General features: G+C 38.2%; 1 protein-coding gene across 4 annotated transcripts in view; it reads right to left on the bottom strand.

Moving 5' to 3' along the window:
* The window catches only part of MBP (myelin basic protein), a 218,754-nt gene extending 204,531 nt beyond the window's left edge, over positions 1–14,223 (bottom strand). For all 4 annotated transcript variants that reach the window (XM_072604068.1, XM_072604073.1, XM_072604070.1 and 1 more), the window contains exon 1: positions 14,055–14,223. The gene's annotated coding sequence lies outside the window, so the exon portion shown is untranslated. The remainder of the gene's footprint in view (positions 1–14,054) is intronic.
* Between the last annotated feature and the right edge of the window lie 8,916 nt (positions 14,224–23,139).

The following is a 23,139-nucleotide window of genomic DNA, read 5'->3' as shown; positions in this document are numbered from 1 at the left end:
TTGACTTTTTCTTTTTTTTCATAAAGTTTCAGAAGATAGTGAGACTTGATTACACTTCTAGACTGAGGAATGTATCAGAGGCTCCCTGTCCACATTGGAAGATGTTTTAGGGGTCATCTAAATACAGTTCTCTCATTTTTCAGAGGAGACAACTGAGGCTAAAGAAGATTAAGTGATTTGCCCAAGGTTATATGGGTGGTGGAGACAAGGCCCAAATTCAGGCTGTGGACCTCTGAAATCTAGTGCTATTTCTAAAACACTGTTTTTTTCAGTATTCCCAGTCCTCCACAATCTGCCTCCACCAGACCTTTCCAGCTTCATTACTTTCCTTTACATAGGCTATGCTATAACCAAAGCGGATAACTCTGACCCTATCCTGTGTTTTCTCATCATACTTTTACCTTCTATGGAATGACCTTATCCCTTTCACATTTGTTGATCTCCTTTTTATCCTTTAAATCCTGTCTCATAGGTCAAGAACTTTTCCTAGATTGAGGAAAAGACTGAAATTCCTAGTTTCCCTTTCATGGCATTCAGCATGACAAAAGTAATAGAGCAATCATCTTTTAATTATACCATTTCTATCACCAATCTTACACCTTCCCTCTACCTCAAACTATGAAGAGTACCAGGTAAAGGAATTACACATCTAATACGAATATTTCCTATAGTAAAACTCTTACAAAATATCTCCATTGACTCATCTAAATACATCCTCGCTTCCCCACCCTTTACCTTGCCCCCTCCCCCAATATAAACAAAACTGACAGAGACTGAACTTCTTTGGTCAAAAACATTCTGATTTCATTTGCCCCAGTTCAGGCCATTCTATCCATTAGAATATACTGTCAATAGGCTAATGATTGTTGCACCTTTAGTCTAAAAGAGGTTATCAATTACTTTGGCAAGTTTCTGAAACCACTTAAACAAAGTTAAGTGGGAGGAGTCCCTGATTACACTGTGGCAAAATGGAAAGGGCACGGGATTGAGAACCAGAGTGTCTCTGCTACTTACTAGTCCCACGACCTTGATCAAGTTATTCAAACTTTCTGCCTCTCAGTTTCAAATACAAAATGAATACATCAGACTATATCAGAGGTGTCAAACACAACACTCCAAAATGCTATCTGAACCAGATTAAAATGTAATTGGGAAATATTTAACAAAATTAATAAAAACACAAGAAAACATGACAAAATGGAGATAGTATTACATTTTAAAACTAAGTCAATATGTGGCACATGGGGATCTTTAGGTATGGTTTGGTGGCCACCTTTTCTATTTGAGTTTGACACCACTGGACTAGATAATCCTATGAGATTAAATTGAAGAAAATGTCAATCAGTAAACCTATGTTAACCATCTACAATCTGCCAGGTATTCTGCTAAATGCTGAGAGTACTAAAAGAAGCAAAAGACAGTCATGATCCTCAAGGAGTCTTTAGTAGAGACAATATGAAAGCAATTATATACAAACTAAACTATATACATGAAAACTAGGAAATAATTAGCAGAGGAAGGCAGTGGAATTAAGAGGGGCTGGGGAAATTTTCCTATAGAAGGTGGGATTTTAACTGAGTTTTAAAGGAAGCCAGGGAGATCAGAAGGAAGAGTTGGGGAGGGAGAGTATTCCAAACATGGGGGACAACCAGAGAAAATTGCAGAAGCTGACAGATTGAGTGTCTTTGTCATGGAATTGCCAGGCTGCCTGTGTCTTTGGATCAAAGGGTAGGTGTATGTGGGAGTAGGGTATGAGAAGACTAGAAAGGTAGGAGGGGGCTAGGTTATGAAGAGCTTTGAATGCAGCATTTTTAATTTCTTCCAGGAGGCAAAAGAAAGCCCCTGGATTTTACTGAGAGGAAGAGGGGGGTAAGGGAGAGGTGGCAGCATGGAATCTGAATTTTAGGGCAACACTGAGTTTTTAGAAAAAAGTATCATAATTGTCGACCTGCAAAAACTGATCAGATTTTAAAAGTTACACGGTTCTGCCAATAAAAAAAAAATGTTGTTCGGGTGCTATAGGAAAAAAAAAGTCTTAGACTCAGAATCAGGAAATGTAGGTTTGAGTGCCCATGGTGATAATCTGTATGACCTTGGGGAAGCCACCTAACATCTTTGAGCCTCAGCTCTTCCTTATATGCTTTGTAAAGAAAGTATTTTATAAATCTTAAAGTTCTATTTAAATATAAATTGTCAAGTTTTCTTCTCTTCTCAAGTAAATTTGGTCCACAGTGGCAAACATTCAAAATCGACAATGGACAAGATTAAAAACAGTACAGGATAAAATTCACCAAAATCAAAACAAAGCTTTCCAAATTTATGTTTGCTTCTCATTAAGAAAGCCAGTGTATTAAATTCTGAGGCTTAAGGGCAGCTAATGCTTTTATTCATATTATTGTATAATACTCAAACGAAAGATTAAAAACTGGTGGTGCTTTGCTCACCAGCTGGTATAATTTCTATTGCATTTGGAATCTTCTGGTATCAAGTTTAATATGGATCAAGACGGGGGACCTGGGTGGAGGGGAGTTCCTAAACCTTTCTGTCTCATAGCAGTTTGATCATGTTTATGAACCCTTTCTCAGAATAATATTTTTAAATGAGGGAAAAGTGTGTGTGTGTGTGTGCGTGCATGTGTGTGTGTGTGTGTAGGATTGCAAAGGAAACCAATTACAATGAAATTTATCAAAATACTGTTTTAGAAAACAAGTTAAAAAAAACCAAGTATAGCCTCTTTTCCTCACCACGCTCCACCCCCCCCCTCCCCAGGCTCCCCGCAGGTTAAAAGCCCTTCCTTTAAGGAGGAGTTGCTAAAACATTTTACTTTTTATATATCCGCTGACATTTGAGAGACAGTCTGGCATAGCAGACAGAGAGCCAGTGTTAAAGCCAGGGAAGGTTGGGTTCAAGTCTGGCCTTTTATACATTGTTGGTCCTGTGACCTTGGCCACTTCCTAACCTCTCAGTGCTCTGGGTAACTCCTTAATACTCTTAAATTGCAGACACAGTACTGATCTGCACTGAAGGAAAAATTTCTTGGAAGTTCCCCATATCAATAAAATAAGAGATCTAAGTCCTCCCCCTTCCTCATTCTATTGGTTCTCAAACTTTTTGGTCTAAGGACCCCTTCACATTCTTAAAAATTTCAGAGGACCTCCCAAAGAATCTTTTTTAAATGTGGATTATAACTATTGATATTTAACTATGCTAGAAATTAATGTCTTAGTAATATTACAAAAAGAGTTTTGGCCTCATTCTCCTAAAGGGTTTTGGCAGCTGGTGGCAAAATAAATGATTTCTGAGCCTGGAATCAGGTAGACCTGAGTTCAAATTTGAATTCAGATACTTATTAGCTATGTGACCCTAGGTCTATTTGCCTCAATTTCCTCAACTGTAAAATGGGGATAATAATAGCACATACCTCCCAAAGTTGTTGTAAAATATGCTTATCAGAGTACCTGGTTCATATAGAAATGCTTATTTCTCCTCCCTTCCCTTTTGGGAAGGCCTTGAGGTCCTCAAATCACACTTTGAGAATCATTTTCTATTCTATCTCTAGTACCACTCGAATGATTTCCTTCTTAAATACTCTGGCTTCAAAAATTATACCTCTAGACTTGTAGAAAACAAATTTGCCAGGTCTGTTCACCTGGAAATCATATGTGTATTCTCTTTCATAATCTACCTACTCTTCAACATAAAAATTTTTCACCTGTCACCCTGGGAAGCATAGAATTAATTATCTTTTGGAAAGTAATTGACCTATCCTCTTCACATTAAGACTTGCCATATGAAAACAATGATGAAATAAAAAAAGAGAACAATCATCTTTCCCAAAAAACCACTGTATGTATCATTGATTTAAAACCTTTTGCATTGCTCCTAATAAGGGAAATATAACTTGTACCCACAGAAAGACAATGCAAATTTATATTTATGCTTTAAAAATCAATACAATTTTAGAAAAATCAAATCTAAGCTCTCCTGATTTTTCAGGGGGCGGAGCACTGGGATCTGGGATTGTTGGAGTAAAAATTACATTCGTTGATACAAATCAGCAACTTATTTGTAACGTCTAATCTTCAAGAGCTGCCTCTGGGTCTGAAAGGTTAAATGATTTTTCTGAGGTCAAAAAGTTAGTAAGTATCTGAGGCAGGGCTTGGGCCCAAGTTCTACTGAGTTGCAAGATTAATATTCTATCCTTTTACTATATTGTCACTACCAAGCTCATTACTGACAAAAAACAACAAATCATAAAAAAAAATAAAAACAAATACACTGAAAACTAAATTATAAAAGATATAATCATTTCCTTTGTTAATTTTATTAAATTACTGGTCAATTCTGAATAGGCTTGATGGTTGGCAGGATGCTGATATGCCTAATTAGCCATATCTCTTCTCATTTGTGAAGTGTAAGTTTTAGACAAAGAATTACAGTAAAGATATGAGCATAACAAATTTTGTTGAATATTTTCCTTCATTCAATAAATAAATACTGAATTTCTACTGTATTATATACAAGCTACAACCAGCAGTGCATTAGGAGATGAAAAGATGCAAGGACTTTACCTGTCACCTAGAGATGATGACAATTCTTTGAAGCTATAAACATAAAGCAGAGTGCAGCAAGACCTACATAGAAAGAAAGTGGTAAGGAAGATCGGAGGGGAGAAATTACTTCTAGTTTGAGAAAAGGTGGAAGAAGGAAGAAAGCAAGGAAGATTTTGTGAAAGAAGTGGCATTTGATTTTTAAAGGATGGATAGGATTTAGGTGTATAGAGATGGAGGAAAGTGAGAGTAAAAAGAAAGAAAAGAGAGGGATAAGTCATTCCAGGCTGAAGGAATAGAATGAGACATAAAAACCCTAAGGAAATTTCGAGCAAATCCAATGTTTCTAGAGCACATGGTACCTGTAAGAAAATAGACATAAGGTTGGAAAGGAAGAGAAAAGAACCAGAAATTTTATTTAAATACAGATAGTATGTTGCGACTATGACTAGTTTTAAGAGATGATAATTTACATCGTCCAAATAAGTTTCCACTGAACATTAACCTTGGAATTTATGAAGCATCTTTCCTCTCAAATTCAATAGCTATGCTAAGCTCAGATTGTATTGAAGTTTGAAAGATAAGCCTAATCAGATCTTTCTACATATTTTTTTCTCTGATAGCAATATTAGCTAAGAAAAAGTAAACATGAAATATCTAGATAGAAACTACTTAAGGCGTATAAAAGATAGTTAAAACATATGCTACCAGAATCACAATTTGTATTCTGAAGGGAATGAAAAATATCATTTTTTAGGTAAAAGAAAAATCAGGAAGAAAAATATTATTCTTTGGTTTTAGAAAACAACAATTAAAAAAAAAGTCATGTGGCAAAGAACCAAAAAATTTCTGATATACAATTGAAAAATATTATTAAGCTATAATTTTTTTCCCTTGGCAGAAAAAATGCAAAGAAATTTTAATACTTATTTGAAATAAAATTTCTGTTATCTTTGTTTAAAAAAAGTTTCCATAATTCAGTTCTCCTGAAGCCTTACAACTGAATGTCAATCTTGTAATATATTGTTGGGAAAATAGGGAGAAGCTGCCAAACTAGTAGTTCATACGGCAAAATAATAGTCAGTATGGTTGCATCTATGGCATCTTAACAATTAAGTCAATATTATCATTTGATTTCAACTAAAATAGATCAGTTAACCAAATGAGACTTTTTGTTTTGCTGACCATTAGGTTGTGCCCTGTTCAGAAAATTAAATTGAATTAGTTATTTTTGCTTATGTTTTCACACTGCCTGATCAACCCTTAAGTAATAGAAAAAGAATCACAAATCTTAAAAATGGAAAAGATCTTAAAAGTCATTTAGTCTAATCCCTTACCCAATCATCCTGATGAAGGTAAATTCAATCTCCAAAAAACCCTAGCATTTTGAGGTTAGAAGAAAGCTTTGACAACTTTAATCCAATGTGGATTTCCTCTAGGCTATATCCTTCTTGCCAAGTGGTCCTCCTGCTTCTGCATTAATAGAAATAGAATGTTCAGAGCAAAGATCATTCCTATCCACCCTTTCCTATCTGTCTTTGTTTAGGTCCACCTCTTGTACAAATAGGGCAGCTAGGATTGAGTGCACCAGGCCTGAAATCAGAAACACCTGAGTTTAAATCAGGTCTCAGATACTTAATAGCTGTGAGACCCTGGGCAAGTCACTCAGCCCTGTTTGCCTTGGTTTCCTCATCTATAAAATGAACTGGAGAAAGGAATGCCAAACCATTCCAGCATCTTTACCAAGAAAACCCCAAATGGGGGTCACAAAGAGTCAGATATCACTGAAATGACTGAACAACAACGTGTACATATCATTAAAAAAAGGTATAGACAAAGGGGGAATGTAGGTCTAGTTGACAAAAAACAAAGTTTAATCTATAGCTGGAAGTCATTTTTCCCCTGGGTTTTATCTTTTTTAGTGTGGGTTTATTTGGACATATTGTGGGAAGACTTATTATATTATTATTTGGTTTTGAAGCACTAGGAATATTTATTTTTCATATCAGATTGCTTTTGAAAGCTGTTTTTGGGAGTGGTTTCTATCTCCATTAGGAGAGGAAAGGATTCAGACTAGAAAGGTTCTTAGAAGTTTGCTATCTCATCCAGGGTGAGCCTTCCATTAATGCCACAACACAGTAAGGTAGTACTGTTTCTTTGGTGTTTCTGCAAATCTGAGTACATGGGAAAGGTCACACATGCATCCATACAATAGTTACTTGTTTACTTAAATAACCAAGATGTGACATGAAGCTAGATAAGATTGAAATTCATTGTTCTCTTTAAAAACCTATTGTGTCATCTAAACACATGTTATGTCCATGTTATTAAACTTCTCCAGATTATTTAATCACATCTTTCTATCTCTTTCCCTTCTGATTCCCTCCCCTCAAGGGCCCCCTTCCTCCCTAGTCATGAGACTTATGAAATTTTCCTTCCAAACCACTGTAGGTAGATCTTTGAAATAGAAAACACTTCCTGAAACTGAGTTTGTTAGTCAATGTCCTATTTAGGATTTAGTATATGTCTTTACTTATTGTTTAGTCACTGTTCAGTTGTGTCAGACTCTTTGTGACTTCTTTTGGGGGTTTACTGGAGTAGTTTGCTATTTCTTTCTCCAACTCATTTTACAGATGAGGAAACAGGGTTAAGTGACTTGCTCAGGGTCACACAGCTAGTAAGTGAGGCCCTATTTGAACTTAGGTCTTCCTGACTCATGGCCCAGTGCTCTATTCACTATACCACCTAACTGCTCTGTACTAAGATCATCTTACTCACGAGAAAAAAAAAGTTATATTTAACAAATCTATATCACTTGGTAAAATTGTTCTATGCTTAACTTCAATTTCAATTATCCCACTCAGTTATTGCAACAATTCACATACTAACAAACCAAAACACATTAAAAGGAGGATTGCTAATAGATAATGCAGTGAAATTCAAGCCTACAATAAAAATTAGACAATCTTAATTTTAAACATGAAGGTTATGACTTCCAAATGTTGACAACTGAAAATTGTAATTGAGAGTAAAATGTCAACCTATACTAGAGTGCAATACAGGTCACGTAAGAAGACAGATCTTGAATTCTCCTAATGTCTTAATGCTTGCTTTTTTTTTTTTCTGTGGTATTACACAAGGCAAAGTCGATGGTATTTATTAAGTATTTGCTACGTACCAGGTAATCTGCTAAACAGGGAAGATACAGTGAAATGCAACAGCAGTCTCTGCCCTTGAAAATATTATATTGTAGAGATGGAAACAACACATAAATAACCAAGGCACATATTAATCACAAACAGTGTACATGAAGGTAATTTGAAAGGGGAAGGTGCTAGCAGATAGGGGGGAATAGGAAAGGCTTCCTGAAAAAAAAGTGGGATCTGAACTGGTTCTTGAAAAAAGCCTGGGAAACTTCCAAGGTAGAGGTGCATTCCAGGCATGGGGGAGTATGGAGAGCCAGGCCACAGAAATGGAAGATGAGTTTTGAGCTGTGAATATCACTTTGGACAGTGCAGCTTGATCTTAGAGTAGGGGGAGTAACAGGGAGAAACAATATGTAAAAACACTATAAAGGTAGCAAGGGGCCATGCTGTGACGTCCTTTAAATGCCAAACAGATGACTTTATATTTGTTAGGAAGTGTCAAAGGCCTCTGAACAATCTCCAGTATAATTCATACTGGAAGAATCTAGATGTGTAAACTGAATTCAGTTTGTTAACAAAGCTTCAACAAGTCATTGTTGAAAATCATTTAACTGAAATAAGATTCAGTTTTATAGTCTTACTAATGATGATGACATATATAAGAAGAAATGCACACTAACCGCAAGGAACTTTAACTGGAAACACACTTCCAGTAAGAAGAAGCAATCAGTTATAACTACAGATAACTCCCCTGCCACAATCTATTTACGTTAAGCTAATGGTTCAGATATACATTTCTAGAAAATATCACTCCTCTGAAATTATTTAATGTCAAAGACACTGATCATTTGGATCAGTTTCAGTCTCAATTGGCATTTTACAGAACTGCTTTCATAATTTCCTATTCTCATTTTCCTTCTTTCTTTCTTAAAGATAAATTTTCTCTCCCTCCTCCCCAAAACAGAATTCCCTCTAAGTCAGGAAACTCTTTTTTATGCCAGAGTGGAGAACCAATGTCTCAGCTTAATTTTACACTATTGTTAAAGAGATCTTTATATCAACAATAATAATAGCTAATATTTATTTAACACCTACTATGGTCTAGGAACTCTGCTAAACATTTTACTATTATCATCTCATTGGATTCTCACAATACCTCAGAAGGTAGGTGTTATTATGATTCTTATTTTATAGATGAGGAAACTGACACAAATAGAAGTTAAATGACTCGCTCAAGGTCTCACATCTAGCAATGTTTGAGGCCAAATTTGAACTCAGGTCTTCCTGGGGCCCAGGATCAGCACTCTATATACTGCTCCATAATCATAGAAATAAAAGTTTCTAAGAATAATTTCTCTTATGACTATGATATCAATCAGTCATACAATAAGTACTTATTAAGCATCTATTATTTGCCAGTCACTGTGATAGGTGCTGGGGATATAAGAATTGAACTTTTGAAGGTTTAATATGAACATTTAAAAGAAAAACTGGGAACTATCTTTAGGGATCTGAACATTTATGAAAACAAACAAATACAGATATAGCTTGTCTCCACATACTTTTTAAGTGTTAGCTCAATATTTTAGGTTCTACAAGGTCTTTTGACATGGAAAACTACTAGTCTGTATCTTTTGAAGGGATAAGGGCTGCTTCATTCATCAGTACTTAAAAATTACTTTTGGAACTATCATTTCAAGGTTGTTGTTTTTTTAATCGAAGTTTTGGTATATTTAACTCATAATGGAATTGACAGATAATGGGAATCAAACCAAAACAAATCTTGGTAAACCTCCCTCCAATAAATTTAAGTAAAAAACATATTTCTATGATTCACAAACCCACTATTTCTTCAGAAACAAATAAATTAAATTTATATGGGAATAAGTCTTTATTTCAATAGTAAACTTCTCCATTTTAAAATAAGATACCAAGCCATCTTCCATGTACAAAACAGACTGAAAAACTAAGTATGTCAAAAGGCAATGGTAACAATCTAATAACCAGAAGCCAAAAAGATACAATGACAAAAAATATCCATAATACCTATCCTCAAAGGGCCTTCTATTTTCAAAAAATCTTTCCCCCCCCTTTTGTGTGGTACTCAACTGATTTACCTTCTCCTGTTCCACCAGTCTTTCCAATCAGTACCAATCCTTAGAAAAATGATTCCCTGTCCCTCCTACATGGGTAGAGATTGACTAAATTTTTACTATTTTGAGTGAGATGTAAAAATGGATCAAAGATCATAATCCTTTCCTTCCAAGTCAGCTCTACTGGATGGGTAACTAATAGGAAATGAACAAAGGGTCTATTTTCAGGCTCTGTTCATGGACTGCCTAATGCCTGGAGTGAGAAAGGGCTCATTGTAGACGTTTAATAATGATATCTAGTATAGACGTCTCCCACCACTTGCATAGTTTCTTGGGTCTCTCAAGGGTTTGAGTGAATTAGTCAGTAGTATGCTGATTGCTTTTTGAAATATAATGATACTCAAGGGGTTCACGTTTGTTGTTATGGTGGGATTCAAAGGGAAGCTATAGCTAAAGCAAAAAGAAAATGAAAATGGTGGCCCACGAATAAAGTGTTTGTTTCCTCTTAGAAATTGGGTAGATCAGTGTTTTTGGTTTTCTCAAAGTAGTCTACAGAGACACTACAGATACAACTGAATAGGATCTAGCATAGTTATTTAGTGGTTTGTATTTCCCTCCTATGCCCACCATGGCCCTTTTCATTTTTAGCTATTATTTATTTCTTTATGACAGTCTTTTTTTTTTTAAAATCAAGACATCTCTCCATTCATTTTCTTTCCTTTTTTCTATAATACAGTATTAATCTAATGATTATGAGCTGAGATTAAGAGATAGAAAACTCTCAGCCTCAAATGTTTTGGCCTTGTCTCAGGCGTTAGTGATTTACGTTATTCCTTTAATAATCTGCTTCCTTATAACACCTGCTAATTTCTTTATTTCTTCCTGACTTCATCAGTGCTATATATTTCATTCTCTTAAGGGTCTCAACAGTTTATAAAATTATAGTGTTCACACAGCAATTCATTATTTATATTGGCACCCTATAGAGAATTTAGTAGTTAGTATTCACAAACCTTATCCCTTAAGAAATTAAGACAAACATTTTAAAATGTTTAAAAGTAATAGAATACACAATTCTATTAAAAACTAAGATATTGATCTTTAGTAATCACTCCTTCCTGTTTGAGGGCTATTTTAAATCATATACATAGAATTTATTTGTTTCTTATCTGGCATCCTTGTTCAGTGATGGCATTTAGGGTCTCCAAGATGTGTTTTATTGCTCCATTAAAAGACAGCTTTTGTGGTATTCAGGCCTATTTCCGTGAGTGTGTTGTAATTGACCAATAAAAGCATAGGTCCTTATATTTTAACGTCTAATGGCTATACATTAAAAATGATTCTACAGTAATTGAAATATTTTTTCTTCTTTATTAACTATTCTGGTAGATAAAAGGGGCATCCTTTAGAATAATAAAGCTATAAAATAGTATCAGACTAATAGTTTAATCATTCTGGAAAAGAAACTGTATGTGACAATATGCCAAAATTAATATTCATAACAACTCAATTCTACAAACATCTATTAATCACCCACTGTGTGAAAGTAACTAACCTATCCCAGTGGAAAATAAAAGCAGGTAGCAGGTAAAGGAAGTGAAGATGCCAAGGGAAGTTTTTAAAAATTTAAATCCCCAGTATGTTAGCTGTCAAGTTGTCTTCTTTCTGACAAAAGCAACAAAATTGTCTAATGATAACTGGTGCTCAAAATTATCATCAAAGTCATCAAAGAAAGACTTATTTTCAGTTTCCCTATTTGCTAAAAGAAGAAAGTGGACTAATACAGACATTTTTTCAACAATAGTTAAAATTACAAATATGCTGCAATGACTGTTGAATTGAGAACAGTACATTTTCTGAGCATTCTGATAAATTAAACTTTTATTTAAAGATGATTTATTTTAACTTTGCACCTCTATTTTCTGGGTTATACCACTTTGTTAGAGACAGCCATTTATAGAAATCACAGAATTTTTAATCTAGAAACCCTAATATTTAAACCAATAGAAAATGAAGGTACTTAAGACATGATCTAGTCCAATGTCCCCATTTTATAGATAAAGGAACTGCTGTCCAGAAAAGTAAAGTGATTTTTCCAATCTCGCAACACCGTGGTAGAACCAGTCTTCGGAACCCTGGGCTCTAGAGCTCTTTCCACTCTATCTATGGGTCTGTTGTAGGTCATGTAGTCGAATCTCCTTTATTTACTGAAGAGAAAGCCTATGTCCAGAAATATGAATAAACTTGTTCAACGTATGTACAAGGCGGGGGGAGGGTCGGAAAGTTGGGGGGTGTCGGTGATAAGCCTCGGGTCTTCCAACTCAAACCTCTTATCTCGTTATTACACCGGTTTCCCCTGCAGCTAGGTGGCGCAGTGGAGAGTGCCTGGCCTGGAGTCAGGAAGTGAGTTCAAATGCGGTCTCAGACACTAGCAGTTGTGACTGGGCAAGTCACATAAACTTTGTTTTCCTCAGTTTCCTCATCTATAAAATGAGAAGGAAATGGCAAACCACTCCAGTATCTTTGCCAAGAAAACCCTAAACGGGGTCATAAAGATTCAGAAACGACTCAACAACAATAAAATCACCTGGAGTTCACAGCCCTTCTGGGGCATATTTCAACTTTAAAAAATTACACACACACACACACACACACACACACACACACACACACACACACACACACATACACAGATTCAAGGAAAAAACTGAACATGTTGATTCTCATAATGTAACAGCGAAACAGAGGAAGAATGAGAATTCGTCCTTCCAGCGTTATAATGAATTCCAACAATTCCAAGGACTTCAATTTCCACCTCCTTCTCATCAAGCTTTCTAAAAAACTCGATTACACTAGGCCCTGACAGGGTACTGCCACCAGGTCTTTACAACACCTACACAACATCTTTACAACACCTTTGTGAAAGCAGAATGACTGAAACACAAGCAAATGGATTTCTTGGGAATCTACCGAAACCCAAGAACTGTCAGAGACAGGAACGGAAAAACAAAACAGGCACACCCTTGGGAAGCTATTTTTTGACTCATGGATGCCAGGGACTAGGTTGAATAAGACCAAAAGAAATCGGGGCGCGGGGGGGGGGGGGCGGGTAGAGGGGAAGAGGGAGAATCACGAATGAAAAAGTTTCCTTGTCAGGAGTCCTAGGGAAAGTAGCCCCTAGAGTCGGTACTGCAGGTGTGGAAAGCAGCAGAGGTAGCAGAGGTCGGGGATGCCAGCGAGGGCAGCTGGGGCACTGGCCGAGAGCGGGAGGAAAGGGTTTACTCCAGAGTTCCAGTTGCTAAGCTCCTGGGCCAGAGAGAAGTTTGGTAACTGATCAGCGGAGCAGTGAGAACACGCCATAATCTGAAACCGGAAGCTACACAAGAAACCCAGGCTGCGGCTCCTTAACTGAAACTCTGGACTTGGAGGAACGCGCAGCACAGGTTTGCAATTAAATAAATAAATAGACAGAAACCAACAAAACACTCGGATACATTGTTTCTTGATAGGAATGTCTTTTGTAGCAGTGAAAGGCAACATCCCTTAAACATTTGCCAACCACCAGACTCCACTAAACCCCTCCCCCGCGAGAAGCTCCCAAAGGCAGGGTCAGGCCGGGGGACACCGGTCCTCCCCCAAAGTGACACTTGGTAAATCCACCCCTTTGGCAAGCAAACCCACCCTCCCGCCCGACGTCCCAGCTGGGTCGGACGACAGGAGACCCTTCCTCCAGCTGGAGCAGCTGCCGCCGCACCTACGTGAAGAAAAGTCGGCCTGCCTCCTACAAAACACCTTTTATCCAGAAAAAGGACTCTCGGTGTGGTCAGGGGCAGAGACCACGCAGGAAACGTCTCGGAGCTGGGCCGGCACCTGCCCGGACCCTGCAGCCCCGGGAAAAGGAGGTGGTGGTGGTGCCCGTTCCAACCCGGCCACCTGCGCTGCTGCTGCTCAGGTATCGGCCTCCGCTCTCACACCGCTGGGACAATTTCACCTCCCCCCCGGCTTGGGCAAATGGTCCTTCTCTGACGCCCCCCTCCCCACTGGAAATCCGCGCTCGGAAGATCGACAGAGTTATATCGCTTCCTCCCTCTGCCCCCATCCCTTTGAAAGAGAAAACGAGGGAGGTCGAAGAGAGCTTTCTCACTATTTCGCCCCACTGGCCAGTTTCCCGCCCCCTCTCCCCGCCTAGGGCCAGGGAAAGATGAGCTAGGAGACAAAGGGCCCTGGAGGTCCCCTAGCCCCTACTACCCCTGTTGTTCACGCACCGGGTCTTCAGCTCGCCTCGCTCCCTCCGGCTGCTTCCAGGGGCTACCGCATCCACAGGCGAGGGGGTGGCGGGGGGGCGGGGGGGGAGAGGCACGCTGACCTCTCCCCCTGGAGCAGAGCCGCCCCCAGGTGGGGTGAAGAGGAGAGGAGAGGAGGCGAAGGCAGTGCACCAGCAGAGACAGGAGGAGGAGGGGCCAGGAAAAGCTTGGGGAGAGTGGGGAGTGTGTGTGTGTGTGTGTGTGTGTGTGTGTGTGTGTGTGTGTGTGTGTGTGTGTGTGTGTGTGTGTGTGTGTGTGTGCGCGCGCGCGCGCGCGCGTGTGTATATCTGTGTGTGTGTGTGTGTGTGTGTGTGTGTGTGTGTGTGTGTGTGTGTATCTCTGTGTGTGGGTGCTATTCCCTGGCGTTTAGGTCCAGGAAGGGGGAAAGTGTAGACGGAAGGTGTAGGCTTTGGGGGACTAGCCACCCTGCTTTCCTGGATGCCCAGCTACCTTCCGCAGTGTCAGCCCCAGTCTAGCGCTCTGGCCCTGGAGGGGAGACTCAAAGACTAGGTCTGCTCTCTAGAGCTGAACAGCTGGTGACTGACAGGCAGCTCTAGCAGGGACACTCACTCACTCTTCTTCCCCTCCTCTTTACCCTACGGCTTCCTGTGAACAAGGTAAACACATGGGCTGACTCGTAGCTGACTCCCCTCCCGAGACAGCCCCACCTAGACACACTGTGCTCTGCCTCTCCGACCCAGAATGCCTCCTTCCTCTTGAGACTCCTCCAGCAGTCCCCCTCTCCCCCCATGAAGTCTGCGTCTCCGGCTGCTATTCCCTCCAGCTCTGAGCAGAGCTACTAGGTGCAGTTACCTTGTGTAAATAAGGGGGATTTAGCACGTTCCTTTACCCAATCCTGGGTCCCAGAAATGGAGGAGTCTGTAGGACTGGGACCGCTCCTTCAGTTTAGGGATAGCCCACCTTGTAAATAGTTCCCTTTGGCAATTCTGCCCTCCTTGCAGCTTAAATAAGCCCTTTCATCTTCCTTCTCCTATCTGATCCACCCAGTGCACGTACATGAGGACCCCCTCTACCTCACCTTTTCTACTCTGTCATATTGAGAGAAGTTACCAGGTATAGTTTGTGTAGGAAGCACTTGAATTTTAAAAGGGAAGAAAGTGTCAGCTCCTTTTTGAGAGGCCAAGGCAAGTGTTCAACGCCTCTTTGATCTTCATCTTTAAACTTTCTCCTTGCCACAGGCTACTTCTCCGCCTTTCCTCCCCTTCCGCCCCAAGTTTTCTCGACGTGGCCAGACCTCTCCAAAACAAAAAAGCTTTCATGGACTCTTCCAATTTCTCTTCTTCTTACCAAACTTTTTCAAACAGTAGTCTATTCCATTTGCCCTCCCACCACTCCTCAGCTCCTTAAAGACTGGTATTTATCCCCACTATGTTTTGCTAACTGCCCTCTGAAAGATCACTTTGTTGTCTAATCCAAATAATTTTTCTCAGGAGTTATCACTTTTTGACCTTTCTGTACCATCTAACATCACTGACCATTCCTTGATCCTCAATATTCTTTCCCATCTTGCCTTCTTCATAGAACAACATACATTTCCTCATTCTACATTTCTTATTGCTTCTTCTTACTGTATCTTCTAGCTCTCCTTTAGTGGCTTCTCTATTTCCTGATAGTTTAAGTTCTGTCCTTTCTTCTTAATTCTCTACATTTTCTTTTACCAGTCTTATCAGTTCCCATTCCCCACCCCCACCCCATATTACCCTCCACATTTACAGCCCTGAAATTCTTTCCTGAACTTCAAACTGGCATTTCCAATTGCCTCATGAAAATCTCCACCTGGATATCTTAGGATAAACTCTTTATTCAGGTAGTGAGGATCTCCACAACCTGCATGCCACCCTTCCAGCATCCTCTAATTCTGCTCCTGGCCCTGTGCACCATTCTTCAAACTGCACTACTCACCATCCATCATGAAAGGAAAGGGTTATTTTATCAATTCGGGTTTCAAAGTGACTATAATATTTTTGATTTGATGATCCAAGTGTTCCTACCCTTTCCCTCCCCTCAGTCCTCCCTACCCCCATATATTCCAGATGAGTAAGGATAAAGGTTACTTAGCTATTGATAGGAATGTATAAATTGTATTGACCAATGATCTTGGCTTTCGAATTGGATTAGATTCAGATTTAGGTTGTAAAATAAAATGAATGCTGTTCTGAGTCAATCCAGTATTTTTATCGCCTAATTATGTAAGGGTCTATGCCTCCATTAGGAACTGCCTCACTTTTCATCTTTGTATTCTGAGGGTGTAGTGGCATAAACCATTTAAAATTTATTAAATTTGTTGAACCTAGAGGGGAACATGTTCTGTAGTTAAAGTGCCAATTTCCAGTCAGCCAAAGTGACACCAGACTGACAGAGTCCTGAGGGCAGGAATTGTTTTCTGAGAACTGGAGAATAATGACAGCCATGAGACTTGAGTTAGATAGGATAAAGTAAACTTTGGAAGACATTCCAGCCATGCAGGCTAGCTTCATATACACACATACACACACACATACGTACATATGTATATATGTGTGTATACATATATATGTATGTGTATGTGTGAATATAAATAAACACTTCTGATTACCACTGCCTTTGTAATGACTATTGCATACTATTTTGTTTCATTTTTTTCTTTAGGAATATTTGTTTTTAAAAAGCACACTCAATATTATTAGTGTACTAGAAAGGAATGTTGGGGAAAAAAGGATTAACAATTCCATTATATTAAAGATAAGCAGAAAAGGTAGCATTAAGACTCCAAAGTGTTGAGAACTGGAGGTCAAAGGACAGGCAAAATAGAGAGTTTGTGAGGAGATTTCTCGGTCCTCAGCTACTTATAGACTCAGAATATATATATATATATATATGTATACATATATATATATATATATATATATGCATAGATAGATAGATAGATAGATAGATAGATAGATAGATAGATAGATAGGTAGGTAGGTAGGTAGGTTATAAAGAGAAACTATTGACCAAGAAAGGAGCTTCCTAACATGGAGAGGTCCAGATTCCACTCTCATCTGATTTTCCTTTGATCCCTAGCCTGGAGATTTCCTTCCATTCATTCAAAGTTTTAGTCCAGTTTGTCACTGTGCCTGGAAAGCCCTCCTTTTTTTGTTTTCACCTAGTTAGAATCCCAAACTTCCTCTAAGGGCCAGCTTAAACGCCACTTCCTCCATGAAGTCTTCCTAGTCAGAAATGACTCTTCTTTTTCTTCTTCCAATAACTGACATTTATCTAACGCTTTAAAGTTTGCGGTGGTTTGTATGTACCATCTCATTTATCTTCACAATTACCCTGTGAGACAAGTACTTCAAGTATGCTCTCCATTTACAGGTGAAGAAACAGGTTCAAGGGACTTGCTCATGGTCACACCATTAGAGTCAGGGGCAGGATTCTAGAAGGCACTACACTGGTAGGAGCTTTATAGGAATTCAAGAAACTTGCCAAAAGTTTTCTATGTCCTAAGTCCCCAGGAACCCTCTCCTGCTACCTGGTCTAGATAGCTGTCCCTGATGATGACTTTTAAAATGAAAAATACTCCTAAGGGGAATATTTTGAACATAAAATCATATGATTAGTGATTAGAAGCTAGAAGGGACCTTAGAGGCCATCTAGAGCAACCTTCTCCCTCCTTTTACAGATGAGGAAACTGAGTTCTAGCGATAGTGATTGATTTGCCCAGGGTAAAAGGTAGTAAGCCAGAGCTGGGATACAACCCCAGGTTTTCTGACTTCAAATCAGACATGCTTTCCACAATGCTTGGAGTTTTAGCAGCTATTTACATTTTAGTATGAATAATTTATCTGACCATAGACTATTAGAGTTAGAAGAGACCTTAAAACTTACATAGTTCAACTGCCTCAATTTACAGTTGTGGAAACTGAGACACAGATAAATTACATTATTATATGCCCATGGTCAAAATCTCCTTAGTGACAAAGCCAGGACTAGAATGCAGGACTTCCAGTGTTTTCCACTGCATAATGTTGCCTTCTTTCCTTTGAAGAAGTTTTGATAAGGGTAAGAAAGCATTAGGCTATTTGATATCTGAGCTAGTGGTGGGAGTCATCATATAAGGAAGCAAGAACGCTAGAAAAAAGAGATGATGGAAATACCAAAGACCAAATTTACAGTTTTGTTCAATAGGTTCACCTCTACTTATTTGGCTTCATATTAACTTTATGAATTCAGTTCAAGTCAGTGTTAGGAAGGTCTGAAAGGGACTGACAAATATAAGGGAGTCAAGTAGACCAGAAAACAGAGTCTACACACTTCTATGATCCCTAATCTAAGTGACCCTTGAACTACTAGTTTCAGTTTCAGATCCAACTCTTCCAGATCCCTATTGGGATTTTCTTGACAAAGATAGTGGAGTGGTTTGCTATTTCCTTCTCTAGCTCGTTTTACTAATAAAGAAATGGTGACAAATTAGATTAAGTGACTTGCCCAAAGTCATTCAGCTACTAAGTGTCTGAGGCTGGATTTGAATTCAGGAAGACTCATCTTTCTGACTCCAGGCCTGAGACTTTATTCACTGAGTCACCTAGTAGCCCCTAACTACTAGTAAATACCATCAAGGATCTAGAGAAAACTGAAGTGGATTTCTCTATGATAGCTTCCCTAGTCTGGGCTCCTTCTCCAAAAATTTGATCCTTTGGCTTTCCCTTATATTTCTCCTTCTCCAACTTTTCTCTATTTATGTTGCTATCCACTCACTCTGGAGCTGTCCAAATGACATCTATATGAGTGACTCAGGCCAGTGAGGAAAGAGGGTTGGCAACATTACCATCCTACACTTGGCAGTTGACACTGGGCAGGGGACAATGAATGCAATGCATTGTCCTTCTCCACACTGCTTCTGCTAATTTGCCAGTGACTGTAAATAGAAATCACATGTGCCAGTAGTCATCTTTGCATGTGCCTCGCCTGCCAGCTTATAGTCATTTCCTCCTGACACTTATGAAATCATAACATTCTCTTTTTAAAGTGTTAGCAGATAAGTATTTATCCAGAGTATCACAAAATTATCGGATCATAGATTTTAGAGTTGGAAGAGACTTAGCTATATGACTAGGGCTGTCAATCTTTCTAAGACCTGGTTTTCTCAGCTATAAAATTAGAAAGTTGAACTTGATGGCCTCTAAATTACCTTTCACCTCTAAATCTATAATTCTATGATTTTAGAGGTCATTGAGTCCAACACTGATTCTGGAGATCAGGATACTGAGGCTCACAGAGGTTAAGTGATTTGTGTAAGATCACATAGATGCTAGGTCCTCTGATTCCTAAGGGTTCAGTTATCTTTTTAGGACTTCATACTATGTAAACAAATGAAAATGATGTTCAAATTTGTGTATTAGAAGCCTATGGCCCAAGCAAGTGATTTTTAAAAGATAACATTATTCTAAGCATAGAATATTCTTAGGTGAACTTTTGGTTGGGGAAAAGACTGAGGAAGTAGTATAGAAAAGAATGAAAGGGGGTCCTAGAGTCAGCAGGCAAGTACATATTACCATAGAGACCAAGAAATAATTGACCTTTTTTTCATGCCAAATATAATTAAAACAGCTCTTTTGAGAAGATTTCTAATATCCAATCAAGATTTATACATTTTCTAGAATTTTAAAGAAATTAGTCCTTTGAATTATCCAGTCTAAGGGATCTAAGTGACATGAATAATTCAAACATTAAGGAAGAGGGGACTAGGGAGAATAATTTTGAAACATATGATTCCTACCCATCACCCCTTTCCCAGCATATTTACATTTCAAATAAAGTTTTGTTTAGAATAATGTTAAATTTAGTTTTCATTTTCTGGCCAACAACTTACTGCTGAAAGTTCCCAAAGTGGAGAAATTACCCACGGATAATTGAGAGTTGCCTGTATTTGAGCATAAGTTCTTAAGATATTTATAGCTGTTTGCATAGTTATAAGAAAAAAAAAACAGGAAAAAAATAGGAGAATGAACTTAAAGAAGGTTTAACATGAAAGGAAACAAAAGTACAAATAATAGTAAAATTGGGATACTGACAACCAAAAGGAAGTTACAGTACTTGGGCCTTGAGAACAAATAAGATTACATAATTTGTGTAGGACTGATTTTAATTGAGCTTGAAAACCAACAGTATCTTTAACTTTTTTTTATTGTCAGTTTATTGAAATGAGAATTTATCTGTTTAAATTTATTCAATGTCATCTTTTCATGTAATAAAACATCTATATTACATTAGACTAAAGAATAAACAAATTCTCTAGTGAAGTGCTCAAAATCACACTTGATAAATATATATTAACTGATCTATGACCTCTTTCTCATTGCTTTTAGAAGTTTCCATGAGATTTCCAGTGAGACTAAAAATACGAATCTGCTTCTAAAGGTAGCATGAGCTGTCCTGTGTGTGGTTTTTTTGGTGGGGGGGTGGACCAAAAATAATATATCTAGCATGTCCTTTACCTATCCTTCTGCAAGGAAGACTTTAATTTGTGCCAGAGGGGAAGTAGGAGATTAGGTCCAGAAGCTGACCATTCTGCTTTCCTTAGAGAAAACGAATGCTGGGCTAGAATTAGATATACTTGCTCCCTTAAATATTATTAGTTTATGGGCTATAGTTTTCAGGTTCGAGCTAAACTCCTGATTACTGTTTTTTTAATGAGAAAAGATTCATGTCCAAGACTGGACTCTCTTCCCACCAAATACTAGTTCCACAATGAATACACGTAACAAGTAGAAAAGAAACCCTTTAATCTAAGTTGATAACAAAACAGAAATCAGAAATCTTGGAATATAGACCAGACAATACAGATTGAAAGGTATTTCCCATTGGGAATGAGGTATCTCAGCTTAACCAAGAGATAAAGTCCTAGTTTTCACCCAAGGGGAAATTCCCCAAAGCCTCTTGTAGTAACCTGGGAATAGGAATGCAATGTCAACTTCTTCCCAGAGTCTTTTTCTCCCCTCAGTGACTTGAAAAAAGGTTGGAATGGTTCATCTTCAATCTTGAAGCTAGAAACCAGAAAACAAATCTGAAGAAATTAAAGAGAACAGATTTCTCTTTTCTTCCACTCTCACCAATTCCACCTGGCTCTTTATATTGTTATGGGGCATTGATCACCAATAAAAAGGAAGTCCCTTACCAATGGGCTTTGGGGCTTGGGTGACATAAACAAATAATCTATTTTAGCCTCTTGGCACTAGTGAGTATATAACTTAATGAGGAAAAAATTAGTTAAGAAAATAGATGGGATAAGAAGTGAGGAAAAAAGAGAAGTCAATATTTCAATCATATTATAGTATGGTTATAGTACTCATTTATCTTCTAAACTCTCATCTTCTCATTTATTTAACCATTTTTCCTACCTTTGCTGCATATAAACTTTGACTCCTTTTTCATGAATAACAATTTTATTAATGGACAGTTCAATCTAACAAATATTTATTAAATGCTTGCTTCCTGCTAAGTACTGTAAGGGAAAAAGAAGTATTACATGCTTCTTGAGGTAGGAGCTGTCTCATAGGGGAGATAAGATCTAGTTAGAGAACATTAAGAGACAGCCTATGATTAAGCTTTGACATATGTGATCTAGAGTCTCAATGTTTTAGGGGTTCAGAGAAGTGAGAGGTCAGTGTGGACTAGGGTGTTTGGGGAAGGATTTATCGAGTAAGTTGAGTGGGATAAAAGATCAACATGAATGGATGGGTGGGATTTAGGAAGGGAATAAGCATTTATATAGTGCATGTGCTAAGTAAGCACTTTTGTAAATTAATTACCTCATTTAATCATCGTGAAAACCCTGTGAAGTAGGTGCTATTATTATCTCTTTTTCCATATTAAGAAATCGAAGCAGATAGAGATTAAATGACTTGCCCAGGATCACATAGCTAGAAAGTATCTGAGGTTGGATTTGAACTCATATCTTCCTGACTTCAGGTCCAACACTCTATCTACTGTAACACTTATTTTGAATTGGCAGGAAAGAGGAGAGGAAAAAAGGCATTTCTCATTTCTGGTGCAGGGTTGGTAGGGAAAGCAAGTCCTCTAGTCACCTCCCTGATTTTCATTGCCATATGTTCCTCCATCCCTCAAATTGTTGGGTGTTTACTGCTACAACACAAACAGATACATAGACATCAATCAAGTGCAGCATACAGTTTTAAAAATAGATAATTTTAGTTGAAAAACTAATTTCCCTGTGGACAGAAGATAGTTACAAAATACGTCTCTGTTGTGCCCAGACTGTTTTCTGTGACTATTTTGTATATTGGAAAATTGTCTAATCTTTCAATTTCTTGATAAGGAGAGCAGATCCTACATTAGTCTACAATTTTGTGTTTTTTTCTTGGAGACAATAATTTGGTAGTAAGACTTTATCCCCTCCTGGCTTGAGTTCATACAGACAAACCTAGGTGTCATGCTGTTTCTGATTCCTCTCCGTAGTTTTTTGATTTAAGATCGTAAATATAAAGCTATCTTTCCTCAACTGGCTTCTAAATTATGTGATAAACTTGTTGAGTTTCTGTGTCTCCTCCATTTTCAGCTGTGCTTGGATATCTCCAAATTTCCCAATTTACTTGGTCTTTCAGCAGGAGAGGAGAGGAAAGAAAAGGAGAGGAGAGGAGGAAAAAGGAGAGGAAAGGAGAAGAGTAGAGAAGAGAAGAGAAGAGAAGAGAAGAGAAGAGAAGAGAAGAGAAGAGAAGAGAAGAGAAAAAACAGATTATATTTGTCCTTCATTCTCGAAGAGGACCATGACATCAAGATGATGACATGGAGTTAACTTTGATTTGAGTGAGGGAGGGCTGTGCAAGGTTACCAATCTCACTTTCCTCTTCAGAGTCATCTGGGTTCAGTGGCCTGATATTCATCAGGACAACTGGAGATGGTACAGGATGCAAAGTGAGACCCTGGCTCTTTTAGACTAAGGTCTTATCACATTCTCACTTTGAGTGAGATACACCCATTCAATGAATAGGCTTTTTAAAGTAGCTATTCAAGGGACGGTCCCTTTAATAAAAAAAAAATG

This window comes from Notamacropus eugenii, chromosome 4 (assembly GCF_028372415.1).
Source record: "Notamacropus eugenii isolate mMacEug1 chromosome 4, mMacEug1.pri_v2, whole genome shotgun sequence".
Taxonomy (NCBI): Eukaryota; Metazoa; Chordata; class Mammalia; order Diprotodontia; family Macropodidae; genus Notamacropus; species Notamacropus eugenii.
Note: the sequence above shows the minus strand (reverse complement) of the source record. Positions and strands in the feature narration are given on the sequence as shown.